The sequence below is a fragment of the Canis lupus genome, chromosome 24, assembly GCF_011100685.1.
Source record: "Canis lupus familiaris isolate Mischka breed German Shepherd chromosome 24, alternate assembly UU_Cfam_GSD_1.0, whole genome shotgun sequence".
Lineage (NCBI taxonomy): Eukaryota > Metazoa > Chordata > Mammalia > Carnivora > Canidae > Canis > Canis lupus.
This window is the reverse complement of record NC_049245.1, coordinates 39,453,431-39,479,075: the sequence shown is the minus strand read 5'-3', so window position 1 is coordinate 39,479,075 and position 25,645 is coordinate 39,453,431. Positions and strand designations below refer to the sequence as shown.

The 25,645-nt window shown below is 40.9% G+C and overlaps 2 long non-coding RNA genes across 4 annotated transcripts in view; one reads left to right on the top strand and one right to left on the bottom strand.

Moving 5' to 3' along the window:
• Positions 1-25,645, top strand: part of LOC111092083 — a 99,565-nt gene that overhangs the window by 57,760 nt on the left and 16,160 nt on the right. The window contains exon 6 of the long non-coding RNA XR_005377981.1: positions 24,131-24,232. This is a non-coding gene — a long non-coding RNA (uncharacterized LOC111092083). The remainder of the gene's footprint in view (positions 1-24,130; positions 24,233-25,645) is intronic.
• The window catches only part of LOC111092084, a 195,816-nt gene continuing 176,382 nt past the window's right edge, over positions 6,212-25,645 (bottom strand). For all 3 annotated transcript variants that reach the window (XR_005377985.1, XR_005377984.1, XR_005377983.1), the window contains 3 exons: positions 14,805-15,002; positions 13,073-13,277; positions 6,212-8,156 (listed from right to left, as the gene is read on the bottom strand). This is a non-coding gene — a long non-coding RNA (uncharacterized LOC111092084). The remainder of the gene's footprint in view (positions 8,157-13,072; positions 13,278-14,804; positions 15,003-25,645) is intronic.

The window sequence follows — 25,645 nt, the reverse complement described above, 5'->3', positions numbered from 1 at the left end:
GGGAGATTTGAGATAATCCATTGGATTATGGTCAATGATTCAGAGACGTTTCCTCTTCTTCAGCCTTCCCATCTTGACTCAGAGAAGGAATTTCAGGCTTTTAGAAAAGGGAAGAAGAGAACTTCTGCTCTTTCTTCCTTGCCATATTTGGGGGGAACCACTTATCTGATTGGTGTGATTAGGAGAAACACTGGCCCCTTCTGAGCTGGTCAGCCTGGACCTTGGCGGGTGTATTCTCTTTTATGTGGACACATCTTCTAAGTAGAAGGCCAACCTGGGATGGACCCAGTCCAGATCTTAAGGCCTGCGCATCTTTGACCTCTTGGACTCCCTCCAGTGGGCAGAGTGCATGTCAGAACTAGGACTTGACCCTGACACTGGCCCTAGAAGTCTCACTTCAAAGCCCAAGAAACTCTATTGTTTAACTAGGGTACATTTGGTAGAGAAAGAACAGACCAACCCTCCTCCTTTCGTTATTAATTTGGTTGTTTTATCCAACATGCTTATTCTTTTTTTTTTTTTATCGTTAACCTCCATTGGCTCAGATTGGTCAGTTTTCTTTAGAAACAAGGTGTGGAGACATAACAGAGACATTCCAGGAAAGTATCTTTCCTAGGATCACAGGCGAGATATTTGATTAGAGATGCTGATCTTTGAGATCCATCCAGCACAGAGAATTATATAATACAAGGGACATCCAAAGAATATTCTAGAACACAAGTTGGCAAATGATATACCACAGGCCAAATGTAGCCTACCACTTGTTTTTTAAATAAAACTTTTTTTGGAACACAGCCACACCCATTTGTTTTCATGTTGTCCAAGGGCTGATTTCTCAAAACAATGTCAGCATTGAGTAGTTTTGATAGAGACTATGTGGCCTATAGTGTCCCAAATATTTACTATCTTTTTTTTTTTTTTTTTTTTACAGAAAAAGTCTTCTGACTTTTTGTAACCTCTTGTTACAGGTTTTCAGTACTTTTCAAACTTCAAGATGCAAATAAGTTACTTGAGGATCTCGTTACTAGGTCTGGGGTGGGGATCACATGATTATATTTCTTTTCTTTCTTTCTTTTTTAACATTTATGTATTTATTTGGGAGAGAGAGCAAGAGAGTGAGAGCACATGAGAGTGGGGGCAGGAGGAGAAAAGGGAAAGGGAGAGAGAAACCTAAGAAGACCCTGTGATGAGCATGAAGCCTGACACAGGGCTCCATCTCATGATGCTGAGATCACAACCTGAGAATAAATACCTGGGCCGAACCAAGAGTTGGATGCTCAACAGAGTATGCCACGTAGATGCCCCAAGACTACATATATATATATTTTTTTTTCCAAGACTATATTTCTAAACAAATTTCCAGGTCATGTCAATGCTGCTGGTCCTTGGGTCACCTTTTTAAGTAGCAAGGTTCTAGAACAGTACTGTCCAGAAGCGCTTTCTGCAATAATGGTCATGTTCTGCAGCCTCACTGTTCCTTATGGTAGTCACTAGTCATATGTGCCTATTGAACTCGTGAAAAGTGAATAGTGCAACAGAGAAACGGAGTACTTAATTTATTTAATTTCTATTATTTTAGATTTGAATAGTCACATATAGCTGGTGGCTATCTTATCGGACACCATAGTTCTAGAGAATAAATTGTCAATTTGCCTTTGCCTGCTTGTTTGTAAGGGAAAAAAACCCAAACCATGCATAGCTGGCTGAGACTTTCTTCCTCCTTAAAAAAAAAAAAAAAAAAAAAAATAGGTATTAGCATTACAGACAAGTTTAGAGGATATTAAGTCTTGGCTTACTCACGGGGGAGGGGGGCTCAGAGATACTGCAATCTGGCCTGAGTATAATAAACCCCTTTGTTACATTTAAATACCATCATACTATCTTATATACAGCAAAGCATCGGGATGTTTTATAGTAACAATGCAGCAGCACGAAAACCCCAGACAACTCTAAAAAGGCGCTAATTATTATTATTAGTGTTTTGCGCTAACAATAAATGTCAAATGGAACCCTGAAAACAAATAACTACCTGTCACCAAGTGAATGAAAGGCAATTTTAGTAAAGTGAATTAAAACCCCAAACATCACCAAGCCCAACCGGTGAGCAATGCCAAGGCAGCTTTAGCAGACGCCTTGGCGAATGCCTTTCCCCGGAGCTGCAGGGATAGGATGTCCTTGGGCCCAGCACTGGGGGCCAGGACACCTGGGAAGGGCAGGTGGGCAGAGCTGAGAGGAGGGGACGAGAGCCTCTTCCGGAGCAGGCCCTCAGACCTGGCAAATGGAAATTGGAGACCATTAAGAAGGGGGGAATCTTTATTTATTGGCCAGGCTGCAGCCTGCTTGAGCGTTATCAGTGAAAAATTAAAGTTGGACCGCAGCGCGCAGATTTGTTTTCATGACATATTTCCCTTAGATTTTTCAAAGTGCATTCTGGGTGTCTCCCAAAGACTATTTTTTAAAAATAAATCGCACATTTTATTTTTTCAAACTTCATTTATCTTTGATATCTGATTGACATATTCAGGACAGTCTAATCCTTTCTGCTGAAGTGAGCTATGACAGTAGCTGCTGTAGCAATCAACATCACAGAGCCCTCCCCAGGAACAGGGGCTGTGGCTCCCCAGCTGCCGGGGAGAGGATCTGGCGGGTTCTCTCTAGATGGCTATGCAGGTGGTGGGATCCGTCCCTCGGGTGGGCAGACAGATGAGGCTTAGAGGCTTGAATCAGCTCTCCCTAATTACTGCAGAATCATCAGAGAAACTGGGAGCCTCATGAAAGAGGCAGGAGGCTGGGGCTTGTCTCTCTAATTTTCTTACTTTGCTATAAGCCACTGGGGAAGTTGGAGATGCTTAGCCTCATTACCATGAGCAGCTGAGATTCTACTACCTGGTCTAAGACCCACTTCTCTCTCTCTCACCTTCCTTTCTCTCCTGACCTTTCCTTTCTCTTTCTCTCTTCTCCATGTTTGACTTGATAATATAGCCACGCAGTTGTTCCAAACTCAAAATTAAGTCATTCAGAGCCAAAAAGCTTCCTCCCATCCTACCTCTTGGCCTTTCTGCAAGCCTTCTCTCAAATCTCTCCTTCACTGGATATGTTTTCCTACACAAATAAATGCACACACACCCAAGTAGGAGCACATGCACATGCTCTTTTTCGCTTCATTTCTACATGCATGGTAATACAGGACACACATCATTTGCCACCTTGCTTTTTTTTTTTTTTTATCCTAAAATCTATCTTGGAAATGATTCCATATCAGTTAATAAAGAACTAGCTCTTTACAAATAGAAAACAAATGCAATACACTCCAATATATGGCTCTAGCATAAAATATTCATTAAGTTTTCCGAACCTGGAGGCATTTAGGGAATTTCCAAACTTTTGCTCTTACCAACCACCCTGCAGTAAATAACCTTGAATGCATGTCATTCTACACACATGGGAGGATGTCTGTAGAATAAATACCTAGAAGTGGGCTGGCTGGGGCAAAGGGTAAGTGCATTTGTAATTTTGATAAATATTGCCAAATTGTCCTCTATAGAGGTTGTGGGATTTACATTGCCATCCGTCATAAATGAGAGAGGGTTTTATCAAACTTTGTGATGTTTGCAAACTGGGAAAGGAAAAATGGTCTCTTGGTTAAATTTTAATTCACATTCTTCTTGAGTCAGGTATGAAGTATCTTGTAATATAAATTTTTATAAAATATATTTATTCTGTAAATTGTTTATGCATGGTCTGTGACTCTTCCATTCATCTTTTCCAATGGAAAGATTTTACATATGGAGAAAAGGAGCTCTTAGTCCATTTAATGAGTCATGTTTGTTCTCTGCAGTAAAAGATGTGGGTTATTTTTTTAGTTAGAGAGAAAACAATTTTCATCATTTTTTGGATGAATCATTTAAAAATTTAAATTAAATTAATTAACATATCATGTATTATTGGTTTCAGACGTAGAGGTCGGCAACTCCTCAGTCTTACATAACACCCAGTGCTCATTCCATCATGTGCCCTCCTTAATGCCCACCACCCAGTCGCCCTGTCCCCCTTCCCCTCTCCCCTCCAGCGACCCTCAGTTTGTTTCCTATGACTAAGAGTCTCTTACGGTTTGTCTCCCTTTCTGATTTCATCTTGTTTTATTTTTTCCCTCCATTCCCCTATGATCCTGTTTTTGTTTCTTAAATTCCACATGAGTGAGATCCTACAATAATTATCTTAGAGAAAATGATTATTTGATGTGTATTTATCCATTAGTTAAAAACACATCAACTGAAGACCTACCTTGCACCAGTTTCTGTGCTGGGTCCTTTGCTGCCTATTCTAATGGGAGAGACAGGCAATTAAGCAGGCAAGGACAACCTTCGGGGGTGAGCAGGATGTAGAGCATAGGAGTGCTAAGGCAGGGCAACTACCTGCACCGAGGGGTGGAGAGTATCCGGAAGGAGCTGATTTAGAAGTGGACACTGAAAGGCAAGCAACAGAAGATTGGGCCAGAAGAAGAAGGGCTGGGGGTGGGGAGGATGAGGGGTGCATTAGGCCAAGAAATGACTTGTGTGAAGGAGGAAAAAAATGTGTGTGTGTGTGTGTGTGTGTGTGTCAAGGAAGTGATAAGAATTCAGTGTGATGGAAGCAGAGATCAAAGAAAAGAGGGAGCAGACATTGCCTTGATGGGGGGCAAAATTATGGGTATTTTGAGGGTCAGGACCCATATTCACTCACACTGATGCTAGGCAAGTGCTGGAAACATTGATGAACAAGACACACAAGTCCCTTCCTTCATGGAGGTTACGTTTTAAATGAGATGTCGGGGCGGGGGGGTGGAGTGCGGTAGAGATAACAAATACATGAACAAATAAAGAATAATCTTGAAGTTTAGTGCAATGGAAGAAATAGATGGGGCGATTTTGGCAAATCATAGCAGGGTGTCCTCCAGATGGGGTGTCAGGGCAGGCGTCTCTGAGTTGGTGGCACTCAAGCTAGGACAGGCTAAATGAGAGGATGCGAGGATGTAGAAAGCAGAGCAGAAAAGCTCGTTTCCCTTGTCTGTGGGGGATACTATCCAAGACTCCCATTGATCCCTGAAACCATGGACAGTACTAAACTCTCTATACACAATGTGTTTTCCTATACATAAGTGCCTATGATATGAGTAAGTTTAATTTATAAACTGAGCATAGTAAGAGATAAACAACAGTAACTAATGATTATAAAATAGAACAAGTATAGTATGCTGTAATAAAAGTTATATGAATATAGTCTCTCTCTCTCTCTCTCTCAAAATATCTTACTATATGGTACTCACTCTTCTTTTTGTGATGATGTAGGATGGTACAAAGCCTACGTGATGAGATGGAGTGAGCTGAATGACCTAGGCGTTGTGATACAGCATCAGGCGACTATTGACCTTCTGATGCTTTGTGGGCCATCCAGTCTCTGTCCCAACTGTGCTCGCTTCAGCAGCACATATACCAACAACTCAGCTCTGCTGTTTTAAGGGCCAGAGTGGCCATAGACCATATGTAAACCAACGGGGAGTGACTGTGTTTCAATAAAACTTTATTTATGAACCTTGAATTTAACTTGCATGTGATTTTATGTATCACGATATATTATTCTTGGTTTTCTTTTTTATTAAACATGAAAAATATAAACGGTCTTCTTAGCTCATAGGCTGAACGAAAGCAGACAGGGGTGGGGGTGGGGGGCTGCCAAATTGGCCCATAGGCCGTGGTTGGCTGACTACTGCCTTAATCTGAAAGCAACATGGGTGGAATAAAATGTTTCACCCTAGTAGTCACTGATTCACTACTGAAGGGAGAAAGAGGCAAGCGGAGGGGTGGGAGAGAGAGACAGGAAGGAGAGAGAAAGTGAGGAAAAAAATATGCAAATTGCATTAATTTTTAACTTGGACAACTTTAGATAACTCTTGGTACGACTTGCCAAGATAACAATTTAACAATATGTTTGAAACTCGTTAATAATGTGTCTCCCTTTCTTAAGAAAATCCACTTTGAGAAATGTATCCAGATCAAACGAGCAAATAAATGCACAAAGATATATGGGCAAGGATGCTCTTATATTATTATTTACAATAAAAAATTTACAACCTTAACCATGTAGCAAATAGTGGGCTGGTTAGATAATATCGCAATGGGAAATCGCGCATCTATTAAACATGATTATGTAAATGTTTACCTATTGACACATAAAGGCACTGATGATATATGAAGGACAAACTGCAGGTCACAAACTATTAGGTTTCCGGTGAGGCCACTTTTGCAACACACGTAGTTGTGTGTATATACACACAAGGGAACACCAGAAAGCTGCCTAACAAAATATTTATATTGGTTGCTCCTGGATGAAAAGATTATGGGGTTTTATACATTTTTCTATATTTGCTAAAATTTATATTATTAGAAGATGTTGCTCTTATCGGCACAAAAATGTAGATTGTAAACATAGGATAGGCAAAGATAATTTGGGAGGCTCTCAGCTTTGTGCCATGTGTAAAAGATTTCATCTAAAAATATCTTAAAAATACAACTCCCTTCAGATTCTTTGAGTGTCTGGATGCTTTCTTCCATCTTCTCCTAAGCTACATATTGAATATGTGTTTTCTTCTTGTTGGATGGTTAAATTCATAACCTGCACCCGCCCCCCCCCCCCAAGCCTGTTCCAGTAACCTGCCATCTGTCTTCTTTCTGACCTGTTGAGAACTCACAAAAACATTAGTTCTCTCGAAAGCATGGCACTTGGGAACAACGTAGAGGGAGACATGGAATTTTTATTGCTTTTCTTCTGTTTTCCTTTCTCTGGGTCCTACTTTTTCTCCCTGCCTGTGCACCAGTGGGGCCGGTATGCGTACTTGCTCCCACACTCTGTCGCCTCCAGAGCCATGCTCTCGCTATGACAGTGACAGCAGCCATCCTGGTTGTGATTTATCTTCGCAAGTTGCCAAATCGCTCTTGGTTGCATGTCTGTGCTTGGTGAATAATGAGAAAGACCTACCATCCATCTAAGGACAAAACAATTTGAGCAGTTACATTTAAATTTAGCCATTCTCCCCCACCACAGCCCCCCCCCCCAGCTTATTTCTTCTTTTCTGATCGAAAAGGGCCCATTTAAGGGCCTTTGTGGTAAATACCCAAATAATAGTGTCACAAAGGCGGAAGATCATTTTTCACCAGCGTCAACGATCGCTGTGGATAGGCTGCCATCCTGAAGTTGCAAACTCTGCTCAAAGTCTGGTCCCTTAATAGCAATTGCTCTGGACCTTCAGAGGGGACTCATTTCAATGTCAACTACTGAAGCTCAGGTTATTGCACCGGCAATGCTGTTGGTAAATTGCAGGAAGACACAACCTCTGTGTAAGGCAACATTTGGGATCTGGGTATGTCTCCCTGACAAACAATCAGGGAAGGATGAAACACATAATCTCCACCTGATATGACAGCAGTGATGTGTGGGGGAGAGGGAAATCTGGGGACGAGAGGACCGGAGTTTGAATCTTTGCTCAGCCACTTATTGTCTGGCTGTTTGACTTGAGCAAATTATGTCTTCTCTGCATCTGCTCCCTTCATCTATGAAATGGATTATTCACACCTATTTGCAGGGATGTTAGGTGGGTGTGGCAGATTGTGTTTCCCAAAGACGGCAGTGCGAATATCTCCGGTGCTACGATTTCTAGAAGGCACCCACTGCCTTATCCAGAAGGAGAGTCTAATTTTTCTTCCTTTGAGTCTGGGCAGACTTGTGACTCACTTGTAACCAACAGAATGTGATGGGAGTGAAGCTGTGTGCCTTTTGACCATAGGGCGCAAACAGTGTTGTGGCTTCTGTCTTGTGAGATGAGGCATTCACCTGACCGTACGGAAGAAGTGCAAATACCCTGGGGCTGCCATGCTGTGAGGCAGCCCAAGCAGCCGTGTGGAGAAGCCAACGTGAGGTTGTTACAATCAATAAATCCAGCTGAAGTCCCACCAACACCCAGCATTAACCATCAGCCACACGAGAGAAGCCACTCCAGATCATTTCAGCTCCCAATCGCCAGTTAACCTGAGTGTCCCAGTCTTCTCGGTAGATGCCCCCGACATGGTGAAGCAGAGGCTGGTCATCCTTTGTGCTCTGTCCAGCTTCCTCACCCACACTATCTGAGAACAAAGGAAAACAATTGCCTTATGCCACTAAATTTGGGGTGATTTGCTATGTAGCAATAGCAACAGGAAAAGGATGCTCAGGAAACAAAATCCTATAGAGCAAGTAGCACATAGTAGGACTCTTAATGAGTGGCAATTCTAATTATTTACATCATTTTCTTCTCTAAATTAGACTTCAGGTATGACAGGAGGTGGTAAAATAGCCACACGGGGACCTCCACCTCTAGGCGATGGGAGGGAATGAATGTCCAGCTTTCATGCATTCATGCACACACGTCAGTGGTATCCAGATGTTTACTGGACAGTAACATGCCAGGCATGCCTCTGGGTGCCCAGCAATGGTGACAACAGAGACATGGACTGTCCCCACAAGGAGTCCGGGTGGGCAGAAAGATAAATGAATGAATAAATGAGTAAGAAAATGGCAAAGCTGTGAAGAAGCAAAGTAGGATCATGTATTAGGGGCTGGGGAGATGACACGAAGCTGCTTACCCTACCCACTGGTAGGCATAGGGAGTTCCAGGAAGCTTAAGAGAACTGCTGATTTCCACGCCTCGTGTTTGCAAGTTCTGCCTCCCTGGGTCTCAGGCAGTGGTCCCAGAAGCTCTTTGAAGCTGGGGACACCCCCGCCCCCTGCATGGTCACGGCTGTACTCTGCGGCCCAGTGCAGGTTTTGTTCCTGGACTAGACATTCATTTCAATAGTTGCAAATGTATGGAGTACTCTGCAAGAATCCTCAGAAATTCCATGTGAAGAAATCCAGGGATACTGTGTCACATACCAAATCTACGTGCTTATAACATATAATTGATCCATAGAGTATTAAATATAGAGAACCACTTAGGTAATATTAACGCCTTGGATTTTGACTCCTGGACTGTAACTCCTTGAATTTTATAACAGACACGTTTTTGTGTCAGCTAAAAATATTGTCATTAAACAATAGTAAACACATAAAATTTCACATGAAGTATGATGTCACAAGCACAAATAAAGTTCCTTTTAGCATCTCCCTTGCTGTGATGCCTCCCCGCTTTGTGTGGTAACCTCTATATCAATTCGCTTTTTCTTCGACCTTTCTAAGGATTTTCATGGACATGTATGTGCCCGTGGAACCTACAAAATACTGTTGTGTTTTTAGAAAGTTTTGATTATTAGAAAGGTGAGTCGTGTTACTGCAACTTGCTCTTTTTTTTAATTTTTATTTATTTATGATAGTCAGAGAGAGAGAGAGAGAGGCAGAGACACAGGCAGAGGGAGAAGCAGGCTCCATGCACTGGGAGCCCGACGTGGGATTCGATCCCGGGTCTTCAGGATCATGCCCTGGGCCAAAGGCAGGCGCTAAACCGCTGCGCCACCCAGGGATCCCAAATTGCTCTTTTAAAAAGATTTATCTATTTAAGCAGAGGAGAGGTAGAAGTAGAGGGAGAGAATCCTCAAGTAGACTTCCTCACTGAGCATGGAGCCTGATGTGGGGCTCAATCTCATGACCCTGAGATCATGACTTGAGCCAAAATGAAGAGTTGGATGGTTAACCAACTGAACCACCCAGATGCTCCTGTAACTTGCTTTTTTTCCTCTCAAAAATATGTCTTAAGGACTTGTTTATGTAGGGCCATAGAGATCCTTCTTTTTTTTTTTTTTATCACAGCACCCCATTTCATTCTTTCATGCTTTATTTCGCCATCTCCTCTGTGATGGACAATAACCTTCCAGTTATTGCACCTTCCCGAAGGAATGCACATGTCCCCTTGTGTCCTGGTGTGAAGGGTTCTCTAGGCCACAGCAGAGGAGCAAATGGCTTAGTCAAGATTATCAGTGGCCAAGTCAAGTCAATGGCACATAGATTTTGTATTTTTAGTTTAATTTTTTAAAAAAAGATTTAGTTTATTTATGAGAGACACAGAGAGAGAGGGAGAGACAAAGGCAGAGGGAGAAGCAGGCTTCCTGCGGGGAGCCTGATGTGGAACTTGATCCCAGGACTATGGGATCACACCCTGAGCCAAAGGCAGGTGCTCAACCACTGAGCACCCAGGCGTCCCATTATATTATTATTGGCATTCTATCTAGTGGTTGAAAGATGACTTATTTCTCCATATTTTGCCATCAGTTAATTTTTAAATCAAGTATTAATTGAATGGATGATCGGCATTCCAGAAAGTCCAAAGCGTATAACATCTGTTACTATGTTATATTATATTAAAATGTACAGTGTGGTGTTTAAATGTAGATGGCCCTTGTTCTGGGTTGGCTTGTCCCTTTTCTCCAATAACCTGAGGGACAGGGGTGGACAAACAGAATCCTTGCCTCCTGGATAGAAATACTTCAGGAAGCCAGAAGGACACCAAGAAGTAGATGTGTTGGTTTGGAGGCTGCTGTCCTGCACGCCTGAGAGCAGGGAGGGGGTGGAAGGAGAGGCATGGTACAGAAAATCATGACACACATGCAGAATTGTTTCCTAATAAAAAAAAAAAAATCTCTCAAAGTTTTCCACGAGGCCCTGTCAGCAGCTCTTCAAGCAGCATGGCTTATTTTAAATTTTATTTAAATCAACAAATTGCACACACTTGAACACGGAAACAGAATACAAGGAAAACACAAGCTGCCCTAACAGAGCAATGTCTAATAAACATTATGCTACTCAGAGATATTTGCTGTTTAATCACCCCACAAAAGGACGCATTCAGCCAAAAGATGTCAGATAGCATCTTGCTAAAGGCAATGGTGCCAGCTTTCCTGGCTTCTGAGTTCATGAAGCTAATTTTTTTTCTCTCCTCCCCATTTGCCTTTTCTTTTAATACCAAGATCTGAGAGGCTCTCTCTTTTGGACCATTCAGAGGATAACGCATTTGTGCTTTGAGTAATAATAATAATATCCATTTATTCAATAGTTTCTTTTTCAAAAAAAAATCTAAGTTCTCCCTACACTCACAATGGGGTTCAAACTCACGATCCCAAGATCAAGGGTCACATGATTTACTGAGTGGGCCAGGAGCCCCTGATCAATAGTTTCTTTGTCAGGACTGGCTATATACTTTGTGGGGCCTGTTGGGGATGAAAATGTGGAGCCCCTTGTTCAAAAATTATAGGAATTTCAACAATAAAAACAGAGCATTAAGCCAAGCATGTGGTGTTTCTGACTGTAGGCCTGGTACAGTTGCCCAAGTTGGGCACCTAGGAAGCCAGCCTTGATTTGTGGCTATCTGGGGGAAGATCTGAGTTCTCCCCTGCTCTGCTCCATGAAAAGGCAATATGACTGGATCAATGAAACCCCATGAGATTGACAGTGGTTGGCCCTGGAAGGTTTTCTAAGGATGGACCAGCTAACTGCTCAGCTTTTATTTTGCTGGCTGGTATGCAGGCTGAGGGATAAGTTACTAGGGGAAAAAGGAAATATTTGAAAGTCAGGGTTGGGAATTATATAGGCCAGAAGGAAAAAAGGAGGAAAACTAAAAGACACTGGTGCCCAGAGTAGAATTTAAGGAAAGAACAGATTTGAAAAGTGATTTTTAAAAATGACTCTTTGCAAACAAATAATCCACTTAAGAAATGGGCAGAAGACATGAATAGACATTTTTTCCAAAGAAGACATCCAGATGGCTAACAGACACATGAAAAGATGCTCAACATCACTCATCATCAGGGAAATACAAATGAAAACCACGATGAGATCCCACCTCACACCTGTCAGAATGGCTAAAATTGACAAGACAGGAAACAACAGGTATTGGTGAGGATGTGGAGAAAGGCCATCCCCCTCACACTGTTGGTGGGAACACGAATGGACACAGCCACTCTGGAAAACAGTGTGGAGGTTCCTCAAAAAGTTAAAAATAGAGCTACCCTATGACCTAGCAATTGCACTATTAGGTATTTATCCAAAGGATACAAAAATACTGATTCAAAGGGGCACATGCATCCTGCTGTTTTATAGCAGCTTTATCAACAAAGCCAAATTATGGAAAAAAACCAAATGTCCATCAACTGATGAAGGTTAAAGAAGAAGTGGTATACAAATACAATGGAATATTTCTCTGCTTCAAAAAGAATGAAATCTTGTTATTTGCAATGAGCTAGAGTATATTATGCTAAGCAAAATAAGTCAGCCAGAGAAAGACAAATACCATATGATTTCACTCATGTGTAATTTAAGAAACAAAACAGATGAACATAGGGGAAAGGGGGGCAAGAGAGAAGGAGGCAAAGCATAAGAGACTATAGAGAACAAAGTGTGGGTTGCTGGAGGGGAAGGGGTTGGGGGGATGGGGCAGCTGGGTGATGGGCATTCAGGAGGGCACTTGTGATGAGCACCGGGTGTTATATTTAAGTGATGAATCACTGAATTCTACTCCTGAAATCAATATTACACTATATGTTAACTAGAATTGAAATAAAAACTTAAAATACATAAATAAATGAAATAAAATAAAATAAAGTGATGTTTTGCTACATGGTATGTGATGTATATCCTTTTCCTTTTTTTCCCTAAAAACTCTTCAGCAAAAACTACTTAGTCGCTAAAGCAACGAGAATGTGGTGAGATGCTATATAAGGCCTTAAAGTGGGTAAAAGGGAAGATCTGAGGCCACCCATGAGATTATCACTTTGTGTCCCACATAAATTAATTCTCCCAACAAAGCAATAATAACTTCATTACAGAACTTCATGTGCCCATTTTCTATTAAGTGGTCAGCTTTTTGAAAAATACTGATTTATAGGAGTTCTTATTAAGGAAACTAGTCCTTCATCATATGAGTTACAACTATGTTTCCCATTTGCCTCTTAGTTTTGTTTTCGGTATCGTTCTCCCCCACGCAAATTCTTTATAAATATTTGTATTAGCTTGCTAGGGCTGATATAATAAATGACCACAACGGGGTGACTTAAAACAACAAAATTTATTCTCTTACAGTTCTGGAGGGTAGAGGTTCCAAATCAAGGTGGTGGGCAGGGTCATGTTTTCCCCAAAGGCTCTTGGGAAAATCCTGTCTTCTTCCAGCTTCCGGTGATTACCAGTAATTCTTAGTGAACCTTGGCTGTGATAGCATCTCCAGGGTCTGCCTTTGTCTTCACATGGCCTTCTTCCCTGAGCATCTGGGCATCCAAATTTCCTTCCTGTTGCAAAGACATTAGCCATTAAGGCCCATCTTAATGTATTATAACCTCATCTTAACAGGATTACATCGGATAAGACCAAGAGTTTTTTTTCATCCTGCAACAATGAAAAACCTTCTTCCATATTTTCTAGAAAATAATAGGTTCCATTAAGAAGTTGCATTTAAATGCTTGAACATCTGGTATAAGTTTTAGTGGAGTGAGGAAGGATTTTTTTTTCAAATGGCTATTCAGATGTCTTCATAATACATATTGAATAATGAATCTTTTCCAAACTTATTTCAGGGTCACTCTTGTACATAATAAATGTCCATATTTATTTGTGCCTATTTTCTAACCTTATTCTATTCCATTGATGTATTTATTCTGCATCAGAACCACCATGGTTTTGCCATCATAGTGTTTTTTTTTTTTTGCCAACGTAGTGTTAGAATACAATGCAGAATTTCCCTGACTCTTCTTATTTATATATTTTTTATTGAACTTTAGAATTAGATCTTCCAGCTCAAGAAAAGTGATAGCATTTCTACTGAAATCATGTTAAATATATAGATTTAAAAATCATGCCAATATCCATTTTTTAAAAGTCTTCTTCTAACTCCCTTAGAAGCAATTTAAAGTCATCTTCTTCAAAGTCTGTCCCATAGCTTTTTAAGTTTAATGCTAGAAGGGATTATCTATCAAGAAAGGATATTGACTTCTATCAAAAGCCTTTCAGCATCTATGGTGACACATTTTTCTTTTGATCTAATAATATAGGTTTTCCTAATGCCGAATTGTTCCTGAATGTTAAGAAGTTGGGAAGTAAATTCTTCCTACACTTACTAGCTTTGCCTCCTTGTAAAAATTCCTTTATCTTATGGAGAGAGTTTTCTGTAAACTGGGAATGGTTGTAGTGCTGCCATTTTTGCCTTCTCGGATTCCATCTCCTTCTTTGTGAAACTGCAAAGGGATCATTTTCCTTTGGTGAGTCAGTCTTCCCCACTCTCCATGCATATGGTATGAGAGGGGCTGGCTCCTTCACCAGGTCCAGGGATGGACACATAGCCCAGGAACTTCCCCCACCCAGTGACATTGATTTGTTTAAGGATGACACAAGCTGGGCCAACAAGAAGCAGCTCTGGACTATTTTGGGACCTAACTGCTTTTGTTGAACTTCTAGGGTATGAACATGTTCATGGCTATATTGTCAACACGTGGCAAAGGCCCTGAGAAACAGAGGAAGTAAAAGCTGAGAACAAATGAGACAGTGATAGCAAGAGATTTGATGAAATGCTTTGAATACTTGGAACAAACACTCCTAATCACTGCCTGAGTATTGACTTGAAAAGAAGAAGAAGGAAGAGGAGGAGGAGGGGGAGAGAAAGAGAGTAGGAGGAAGGGAGAGGGAGAGACAGGAGGGGGACGATGGGGAATAATAACAACAATAACAACTAATAACAACAATAACAATAAAACAACAACAACAACAACAACAACAATAATAAAACAGCAGGAGTTTAACACTAACATTTACTGAATACTTACTATGGACCAGATATCATCAGCACTTTTCATGCACTGACTTGAAAAAATCTTCATAATAATCCAATGAGGGAGATGTTCTTAGTCTTCCATTTTCCAATGAGAAAACAGAGGTCCAAAGAGTATTGATAACTTGCTCAATGTCACAGGGCTAGTTAGTATGGAGTCAGGATTCAAACCCGGACTGTCTCGCTTCAACATCTAAATACAAACAATATCTGATTTATGATAGTTTGACTAACAATTTCTCAACTTTACAATGATGTGAAAGGGATACGCATTCAGCAGAAACCATTTTTGGAATTTTGATTTTTGGATCTTTCCCTGGGCTAGTGATATGCAGTCTAGTCTGCTCCTCTCCCATGATGCTGGGCAGAAGCTCCCAGTCAGCCCCATGGTCACCAGGGTCAACAACCATCCTAGACCCTTACAGCCATCTGTCTCTCTCTCTTTTAGTACAGTACTCAGTACATTACATGACATATTCCACACTTTAATTAGGATTTAGTAGGATTTGTGTTAGATGATTTTGCACAACTGTAGGTTCAAGTATGTGTTCCCAGCGCATTAAGACAGGCTGGGGGAAGCTATGATGGATGGTAGGTTAAATGTAGTAAATGCATTTGTGACTTACTACATTTTCAAGTTACGATGGGTTTATCAGGAGGTAACCCCATCAGATGCTGAGAAAGATCTATACTTGTGCTAATAAAAGAGCTTCCTGTTCAAAATCTGTTTGAGAAGTGTTTCTGTCCTCTGCCATAAAAACAACGTAATTTAAACTCCATCATCATAATACCTACTTTGAAAAGTTGCTAAGAGTCTTAACCAAGTTTGTATCTGTCAATTTACTTGGTCAGTACCTGGCACGTAACAAGTCTCCAACTATTAGATGCTGCTGTCGCAGTGAGTCATGGAGTCTCACGGCCCAACCTTCTCAAAGAATCACAGAGAAGTAAAGACTAGCCTTTTAGAAATGATTTATATTATTAGTCTTGCCTGAAATTGCTGGAAATGCAAACTCACATTCTTAGAAGGGCCAGGCTCAGGGTGTCTTTTGATCTTTAATGCTACTGACATTTTGGGACAAGCAATCCTCAGTTGCGGAGCTGAGTTGTACATTGTAGGATGTTTAATAGCATCCCCGGCCTCTACCCACTAGATGTCAGTAGCACCCCCCACAGCCCTGTATGACAATCAAAAATATCTCCAGATACTGCCAGATGTACCCCCGCAGGCTGAAATCACCCCCAGGTTGAAACTACTGGTGTAACTGGCTGAAGGTTACCCTTAGACTCTGTGAGCCGTGGTGTCTGTTTCATACACAAGGCAATGCTCCTTCTAAGGGGGCAGCTCCACTATTCAGCTCCACTGGTTGTTGCTGAGGAAGACTATGGACTCATTATTGGCAGATCATCCAAAATATCTAGTTTGGGAATTTTTTAGTCTACTTTTACATATTTGATTAGAGTTTTAAATATTTCTCTGCAGGGCCTTAGTTCCTCTTATTGGAGAAGGATTTTAGAAATCAAGGTTTGGGTGCTTGAAAGATACAAAGTACCTAAAGTGGCATAAAAAGAATTAGAAAATCAGAATAACCCTAAATCTATTAAAGAATTTGATTTTCTAACTAAAATTCTTCTCAGAAGATCAATTCCAGGCCCAGACAGTTTCACTCAAAAATCCTATACAATATTTTGAGAATAAATGCTACTAACATTAAACATGTTCAAAAAATAGAGAAGAGAACATTTCCACCTCATTGAAGATGCCAATGCCATAATACCAAGAGTGGACAGATTTGTAACAAGAGAAAATGACCCTACAGATTAATACCTCATGAACATAAACACAAAAATTCTTAACAAATATTTTAAATGGAATCCATTGTTATATATAAAAGAAGTAAAACATCATGACCAAGTGGTGCTTAATCCCAGGAAAGCAAGGTTGGGTTACTATTTGAACATTAATCAATATAATTCACCAGATAACAGAATAAAGGGGGAAAAATACTACCAGCCAGCCAGATACAAAAACATTATTTGATTAAAATCAATATCTATTCATGATAAAAGTTTCCACCAAAATAGCAATAGAAAGAACTTTCTCAACCTGAAAAGGGGCACCAAAGAACAACCCAAAACTTTCACCATTCCTGCTTGATGCAGAAGGGCTGAATACGTTCCTCCTAAGATCAATGATATAACAATGATTTCTGATCCACCACTTCTGCTCAAATTGTCCTGGCATCCTAGATATTACAAGTCAAGGAAAAGTAATAAAAGGCTTTCCTAGGAAGGACAGTTTTTGAACTATGTTTGTTTATAGATGGTATGATCACAAACACAGGAAATTCTAAGAACTTTACAAAAAAATCTACTAGAACTAATTGATGAATTTATCAATGTCACAGGCAACAAGATTAATATTCAAAAACCAGTTGCATTTCTAGATACTATCAACACAGAATTGGTAAATAATATTCAAACATATAACTTACAATAGCATCAAAACCCATGAAGTACCTAGAAATATATTTAACACAATATTTGCGAGGACTGTATGCTGAAAATAGAAAATATTGCAGATGTGATATTAAAAAAGGCCTAAATAAATGGAAAGGTATACGTGATCATGGATTAGATGACTCAATATCATTAAGAAGTTAGTTCTCCCTAAAATGGTCTAAAGATTCAACGCAATCCCATTCAAAATCCCACCAGGCTTTTGTAGAAATTGACAGTATGATTTTAAAATCTATATGGGCATATGAACAACAGCTTAAAATAAAGTGGCTGACCACAAGTATTGATAAGGATCTGGAACAACTGAAACTCTCAAATTTTAATGCTAGGAATTTAAAATGGTACAACCGCTTTGGAGAACTTCTTGGCAATTTCTCATAAAGTTAAATATATACTTAGCATGCACCCTAGCAATTCCACTTTCAAGAGTTCACCTAAAAGAGATGAAAGTATACATCCACACAAAGTTGTATGTACACATATTCATACCACCTCTACTCACAATAACCTACAAACTGGGAACAGCCCTAATGCCTATCTATAAATGAATGGATAAAAAATAGTGGTATATCCATGTAACGAATAAGTCCACACCACTCAGTAATAAAAAGGGAGAAACTTGTGAGACATGGATGGATCTCAAAAACATTATGCTAAGCAAAAAATTCAGATACTAAAAAAGCAAAACCACACACACACACATTGAATAATTCCATTAAATTAAGTTCCAGTACAGGCAAAATTATAGTGACAGAAGAAGATCAGTGCTTGTCTGGGGTTGTAGAAAGAGCTCTGAGAATTAACTATAAAGAGGCATCAGGAATTTCTTGGTGTAATGGAATTGTTCTATGCCTTTACTGCTGTGACGGGTGTGAAGGCATATATGTTCTTGAAAACTCATCAAACTACACTGAAATAGGTGCTTTTTACTGTATGTATATTCTATCTCAATAAAGTTGATGTAGGGGGAGAAAGTGCTTTGCAGAGAAGACAACTTGCTTGGATTCATCCTTCATGTTTTCTCTTGGCACATGATAGTTAGCTGCTTGAAAGAAAATGCCCAAGAAAAAGATGTTCCGTTAAGATACAACCACATATTGAGAGAATATACAGAACTTGGGAGTTGCCTACACAAGTGGACACCAGTATGACACGAAAAGTTATTTCAGTTACAATGTCACAAATGTCAACTTAATGTCACAGTATCTTTCCCCGCAGACAACGTGTAGGCTCAGAATTGTGCCTTTTTTACCATTTGTAATCTAAATTTTAAAAAATCATTGCCAACATTCTAATAGTGTGAGATTCACATAAAAATCTGGATTTTGGATGTAGCTTGTAAAGCTGAGCCCTTGCTCTTTCATGGCACATTGAGCCGAGCTGGCTACTTTAGCCAAGACCTGTGTGCTCCAACATGATGCTGCCAAGGGCCCCACCAGGCAGCCTGCCCCATGTATGTAAAGAGACAGACCCTGGAGCGTGTGTACTGGTGCTCCCTGGACAGTCTTCCTAGTGTCTACAGAAGAGCCATGCTTGGAGCAAAAGTCAATAAACGTGGATAGAACATGGGGCCAGATTCAACACCAATGGCAAGGCCTCAAATTTGCTTGGGGATTTGGGGCCTTTGTTACACATTCTTCAAACCTTTGAGATGGGGGCAAAACTAGTGACATGGTCTTCATTTTCCTGACCTGTGTTTCTTCTGTTTTTCTTGTTCTCTTCAATTTCTTCATCATTTGTTTTATTCTCCCTTCCTTCCTCTAGCCCCTTTCTTTCTTTTCCCACTTCATCGCACAACTGGGATTATAGCATTTAAGAAACAATAATAAGAACACGTAAAATTAGGTTTAGAGAATTTCAACCAGGAGAACTAAACCTCCACTAGACCATGCTGAAAAAAGAAGATAGATCAACAGGCAGAAGGTCTTACCCAGTTTGGGCACCTGTCTCCAGGGATGTAGATTTTCATGGGGACAATTGTTACTGTGTTTCTCTGCCTAGGTTTCTTTGGGCCCTCTGAAATTACAGGTGGAATATTGTGGGGTGTGCATTTTCCTTCAGAGAACAGACTTTGTTTTTCTCATATTCTCAAAATATTTGTGACCCACAAAAAGAAACCTGAAACAGCTCTTTATCTCTCCCACTCCTCTCTCCTTCTGACAATAATCACTGGCACTAACTTCAGGGCCCTAATACCACTATGGGTGAATTTACATTCAACACCAGGAAAACGTCCAGAGGGAATTGCCTACACAGGAGGAGCAGGCTACAACTGCATGCCTCTGGGACAACTGAAATCGGTGAGGCCTTTGTGCATATCTCAGGCTTATCAATGTTCTTTTAATTAATGTATACCAAGGAAAATAATCAAGACTGTGTTGAAAGATTTAGCCACAAGAATGGTCATCACTGCGTTACTTACTACAACGAAAAATGGAAATCATGTATAATATATCCAACAACAATGGATTGTCTAAAAGATTACAGTGCATGAATGCAATGGTATACTCTGGCATCTTTGAAAATGGTGTTGAGAAATATTAGTGATGTGTAAAAAAAAAATATCATGTTGTATCAGGAGTCTGCAAACCCTGGCCAACGGGACAGATCCTGCCCATCAGGCATTTTTTGTGAATGTCTGGGTGGTATCTTGGCCACACCCATTTGCTTTCTTACCATCTCTGGCTGGTTTTGTTCTGCAGCTGCAGGACTGAGTAGGTGGGATGGAGGCCCCTTTGGCCAGCAAAGCCCAAGGTATTTGTTTACTACCTAGCTCGTTATAGGAAAGGCTTGCTAGCCTCTGTTTTATATTATTAAGTGAACAAATAGTATTATTTCAGAGAGAGAAGGGGGGAAGGAGGGATGGAGAGAACAGCCAAAGTAAACAAACCGAAATGGTGAACAGTGGCTATCCTGGGTGATAGAATCACAGGTAGTTTGTGGTTTGCTCCCTTTGCTTCGCAGTCTTCTCCAGAATGTATACACCATTACCTTCACCATCACATGCAAACTTTTTTTTTTTTTAACATTGTATTATACCATTTAAAACTGCCACTCTATCTTCCCCAGCCTCCCAATCTCGCCCCATGGATACAGAGGCAGCAAAAGAGTCTCTAGTTATTTTGTTGAGTGGCTGTGAAGCCACCCATCACCCTGTAACCAGGTTCTATTCAGTATTACACCTGCGAGGATATAAGCAACAGGAGAAGAGGAACAGGGCAACAGTGCTTGGAGAAAATTAAGATCTGCAGACGTGACATTTCCTAGAAATCAGCCTGTCTTGGTTTCTCCTGTAATTATTCACCATTTTGTTTACAAATGGGAAATAGCATTCTACTGTTCAGTGTCTTCCAAGAGACTGAAGTTAATTTGAAATAATCCTCCAGCAAAAGCACCAATAAAAGCATCTGGAACGCCCTGATGCCATACCCTCTGGCTACTGACACGATATTATTGATACACAAATCAAAGTTGACTGCTCTGGTAACATTGAGTCCCCTGGCAGCAAGAGCTTTCAACAGAGAAGGTGCTCCTTTCTTAAGACAGGGCCAACGTAATACAAGATTCTCATTGTAACAGGACTCAGCGAAGACATTAAAGAGATCCCGACCAGAAATGTTAAATCTCCTTCTGCTGTTTTCTCTGAGATAGAAAGGGCCTACCCCCCAAAATAATCATCAATAAATAAAACAAGAAGAAATTCTAACTACACTTAAGAATAGACTCAAGAGACAGAGGGAGGCTACAAACGTAATGTGGTATGAGGGCTGTCACAAGATTTCACCTGTCAGAGGGCGAGCTGAGGAACTTCCGCCTGCCTGAAGTTTTCACCATTAGAGTCATTTTGTTGAGACACTGTGTGTTTTAAAAGTCTCTGCTCAAATATAGAATTATTGAACTTCTGGATTTAAAAGGTCCTTAGAGGTCATAAATCCATTCCTGAACTGACATGTGAATCCTCCCTCCAGTATCCCTGCTAAGACATTACCCAACGTTGGAAAGAACTTCTCCCATGATGGGGAACTCATTACTTTAAAAAAAAAAAAAAGCAACTGTTTCATTTTGAGTGGGCTTTAATTATATAAAAGTATTCCTCAGGGTGAACCAAAATCTGCTTCTCTGTAATTTTTATTCTTTGATCATTAGTCCTACTTCATTAATCCAAATATTTAATATGCACCCTTTCAGGCATGGTCAACATGGTGCCCACCCCCCCCCCCCCCCCAGATAACCAAGGTTCCTGATTTCATGGAACTTACATTCAGTGAGGAAGACAGCCAGCACACAAATAAACTAATCAAGAAGTGAGGTCGTTTCAAACATAGTCAAGAAAAGTGAAGCAATAATGACCAGAGAGAGTGAGGAGAAGCTACGTTGGATGGAGAGCATTATGGGTGAAATTGCGCCCCCTCTAAAAATATATTGAAGTCCTAACCCCTGGTACCTATGATCATGATCTTAATTGGAATATGGTCCTTGTGGATGTAATCAAGTCAAAATGATTTTATCACAGGGAGCCAGTGATTGGTATCCTCATAAAAATTGGAGAAGAGATGTTTGCTGAGAGAAGACAATGTGAAGACACACAGGGAAAACACCACGTGTGGACAGAGGACAGAGGCAGAGATTGGACTGATGCATCTTCCAGCCAAGAAACGCCAATGATTGCTGTCAACCACTGAAGCAAAGAGAAAGATATGGAATGCACCCTCCCTTAGAGGCTTCAGAGAGCATGGCCCTGCCAATATCTTGATTTTGAACTTCCAGCTTCCAGAACTATGAGAAAATATACTTCTGTTGTTTTAAGCCACCTTCTCTGGGGTACTTTGTCACAGCCGCCCTAGGAAACCAGTACAGAGGGTCAGGGAAGGCCTCACTAACATTTTGAGCTGATGAGCAAGCTTTAATGAGGAAGAAGACTCTTCCGAGCACAGGAACCAGGGAAACCAAAAGCCCTGAAGTTGGAATGAACTTGGAATATTCCAGGAACAGAAAGGAGGCCAATGAGACAGGAGCCCTGAACAAATCTAGACAGGTAGGTTAGTTCCAGATTATGACAGCAGAGACTCCCAGCCTCTAGTATGCAAAATATGCAGATGCTGAGGCCCCCATCCCAGAGATTAGCCCATGGTCGGTCCAGGCATCGATATTTTTTAATGCTCTTCAAGTGATTGTGAGAACCACATATATAGACCTTTGTAGGCCCCGTGAGTAGTTTGGGATGTATTCTTTAAGCAATGGGAAGCTATTGGGTACCTTAGCTCATGTGGAAGCTCTACTCTGTTGAAGCATGACCCCTCCAGTATTTGCAAACAACCCAGTCCCAGGGCCCCTCCTCCTGCCTCCTGCCTTCTCTTCTTCTGAACATCACCAATTCCCAGTGTGCACTCTGGTTTGATAAATATCTACTGGGGACCTAGCAGGAAGCCATGAAAGTAGAACATCCCCTATAGTTCAACATGAAGGCACGCATCTGTCTGTTAGATTAGCTTCCTCAGTGACCCCTGACATTCTCTCCTGTCCCATGAGGCTTACATTCCATTCTCACCTGTCCTCCATGTGGGAAGCACTGTGCAATGTCAGCACAGATTTGAAACCTGCCCCCTCCAACAGCAGAGATTTGGTCCCTCTCTCCTCCCAGTGGAGAATAATGGAGTTGACTGGTGCCAAAGAGACACAAGAGCTCAAGAAACCTCGAGGTGGAGAAGATAGAACATTCCAGGATTCATTCAGCAAATTTTGAGGCTCTCTTATAAGCTGCCACCTGTTGAGGTGAGGACTCTTTGTTCTGATTAGCAGGGACAAGGGGCTTAGGCTGTGTTGCTCATGGCTGTTGCTGGAAGTAGGGACTCCTAAGGCAGATGAATGCTGCAGTCATTGCAGACATACTTGCTCACATTCCTTGGGCTGAGAAGCAAATCGACCGAGCTATGTCATTTAGACAGTGAAAGGTTTTAAACCTTGACACTGCAATTTAGCCCTAAGGTATTTTTAGAAACCCTTCTTCAAAGCAGACACGCAAGACAACATTCAGACTGGGTGCTTATTCATGCTTTCTCCTTTCCAGAGATGGACAAGAATGCTTGGTGAACACAGAAGCTTAGCAGCTCACTGGGCAACAAATACCAAAAGACCAAAGTGACAAATTGCAAAATTGGGAGAAGGCACACCAGCTCCCTGTCTGTCTCTTTGCCCAGTCTCGTGTAGGCCTCTCTATTGGAAAAGCCCTTGCTCATTGCCTAGGTCCACAACAGAACTGACTCTAGAAGGAGCATGCCAGTCAGAGGAACTCGTCCTATCTGAGCAGGGTATGCACTGGTATGGCTTGGCCACTCTTTTATGCCCTGAGTCTGTTCTGATGTCTGGTGTTGACTATTGGTAATATCACTTCTTTTTCTCAAGGCTCATACACAGCCCTAACATAGCAATGGAACAGCGGTTTGAAGGCTCACATTCTTGAAGGACGATTATTGGGTTGTCTCTCAGGCTTGCAATGATCACTGTCTTGGTTGCCACTCTACTCTGGTCCATAGTGTTGGACTCTTGGAGACTCCTTTATGCGGTGACTTTGGTTTCACCCCCACCTGAACCACCTCCTTGATTGGTCCAGGAATGAGAGCTGCTCAAAGCCCCTTCTCTAGGACCTAGGTCTGGGCCAAAAAGAAACTCAGTCTCACAACTATGTGGTCAACTAATCTTCAAGAAAGCAGGGAAAAAAGAAAAAAGAAAAAAAAAAAGAAATGCAGTCTCTCTATTATTTGGTGTCACTCTGTTTCACTCTCTCCCTTTTTCTCTCTTTAGAAAGCAAAAATTTGAGCAGTAGCAGCGCCATATTGTCTGGTCTAGAAATTGGGAAGCTGAACAAGGATACCTGAAGTAAAAGAAAAGAATTATCTGATTCCAGTAAGTTATCTATAATTTACTTCAAATTATATTGAACCAGATGAAATTGCCAATTTCTCATCATTGGAAAATTGACCACGATTAATAAAATTGACATGAAGTATATTTTGAGCTGTGCTCTCCAGGATTTACAATGGTGTTCTCCTTTTTAATTTTCCCTGATAATTGATTTGTTTTGCAGTTGTTTATTTTTCCTGCAGAAGTAAACATCACAGTATCTCCACACAAACTGTGAATCCTTTTTCTTTGATGTGAATTTCAACAGGGACATGGCAAATGGAGGCAGGTGGAAACATCAGTTTGGCCTTGGGAAAGGGCTTTGCTAGCCCAAGAACTATTCTGTGGTGGCTTACAACTTTTGTGGTGGGTCTCTGAACTTCAAAAGTGGGCCTGAAGGGAGAGCCAAACACATTTTAGGTGAAGAGCAAGCGGAAGCCATGCTAAAAGTCAACCTTTAAACCACAATAGGAAGCCCTGAAGCATAGTTAAGAGTCTCCCCAGAGACAGTTTCTCAGAAGCTGGGTGTAACAGGCAAAGTGAAAAGCTGGACAGTGTGGACCACACTAATGGATGGGGATATGGAGATACTTGCAAGGATGCTTATTGCTTAAGATTCAACATGATAGAGGCCTATTTTTGGAGGAGATTATAACCTGTGACAATAAATGGATATTGGTGGACAACTGAATGAGATCTGGACACTGGCTGGAAGTTGAGGTAGCCCTCAAGCATATTAGGGTTTGTCATTATTATCAAAGAATGTTCTGGTTTCTACTTGGTGGTCTGTAGATGGCATAATGCAGCCCTCCTTTTGAAGGCTATGTGAAAAATAACCACAGAATCATCTTGTCACAAAGTTGTCCCATGCTTGATTAGTAAATGGTTCTAGGATCGTGCTGCTTTGGCAGACTCTTGATCATGCCACCATCATTAGGAATACCCTGTTAGAGCTGGGGTCGGCAAACCACAGCCTACTAGCCAATTTCAGCCCACCACCTGATCTTGCACAGCCCGTGAGCTAAGAATCACTTTTACATTTTTAAGTGGCTAGCAATAATCAAAAGGACAATATTTCTTGACCTATGAAAATTATGAAATTACAATTTCAGTTCATAGATAAAGTTGATCGGAATATACCAACATTAATACATTTATATATTGTCTGTAGTTGTGTTCACACTAAGACAGACCTTGAGTAGTTGCAACAGAGACTGTATCACCTGCAAAACTTAAAAAACATATGGGCTCTTTAGAGAAAAAAGAGTGTGTCAACCTTTGTGCTGGAGTACCATTACCTTTGCTTCTTTTTCTTTATTTTTTTAAAAGATTTTATGTATTTATTTGAGAAAGAGTGAGAAAGAGAGAGAGCACAAGCAGGGTGTAAAGGCAGAGGGAGAAACAGACTCCCCGCTG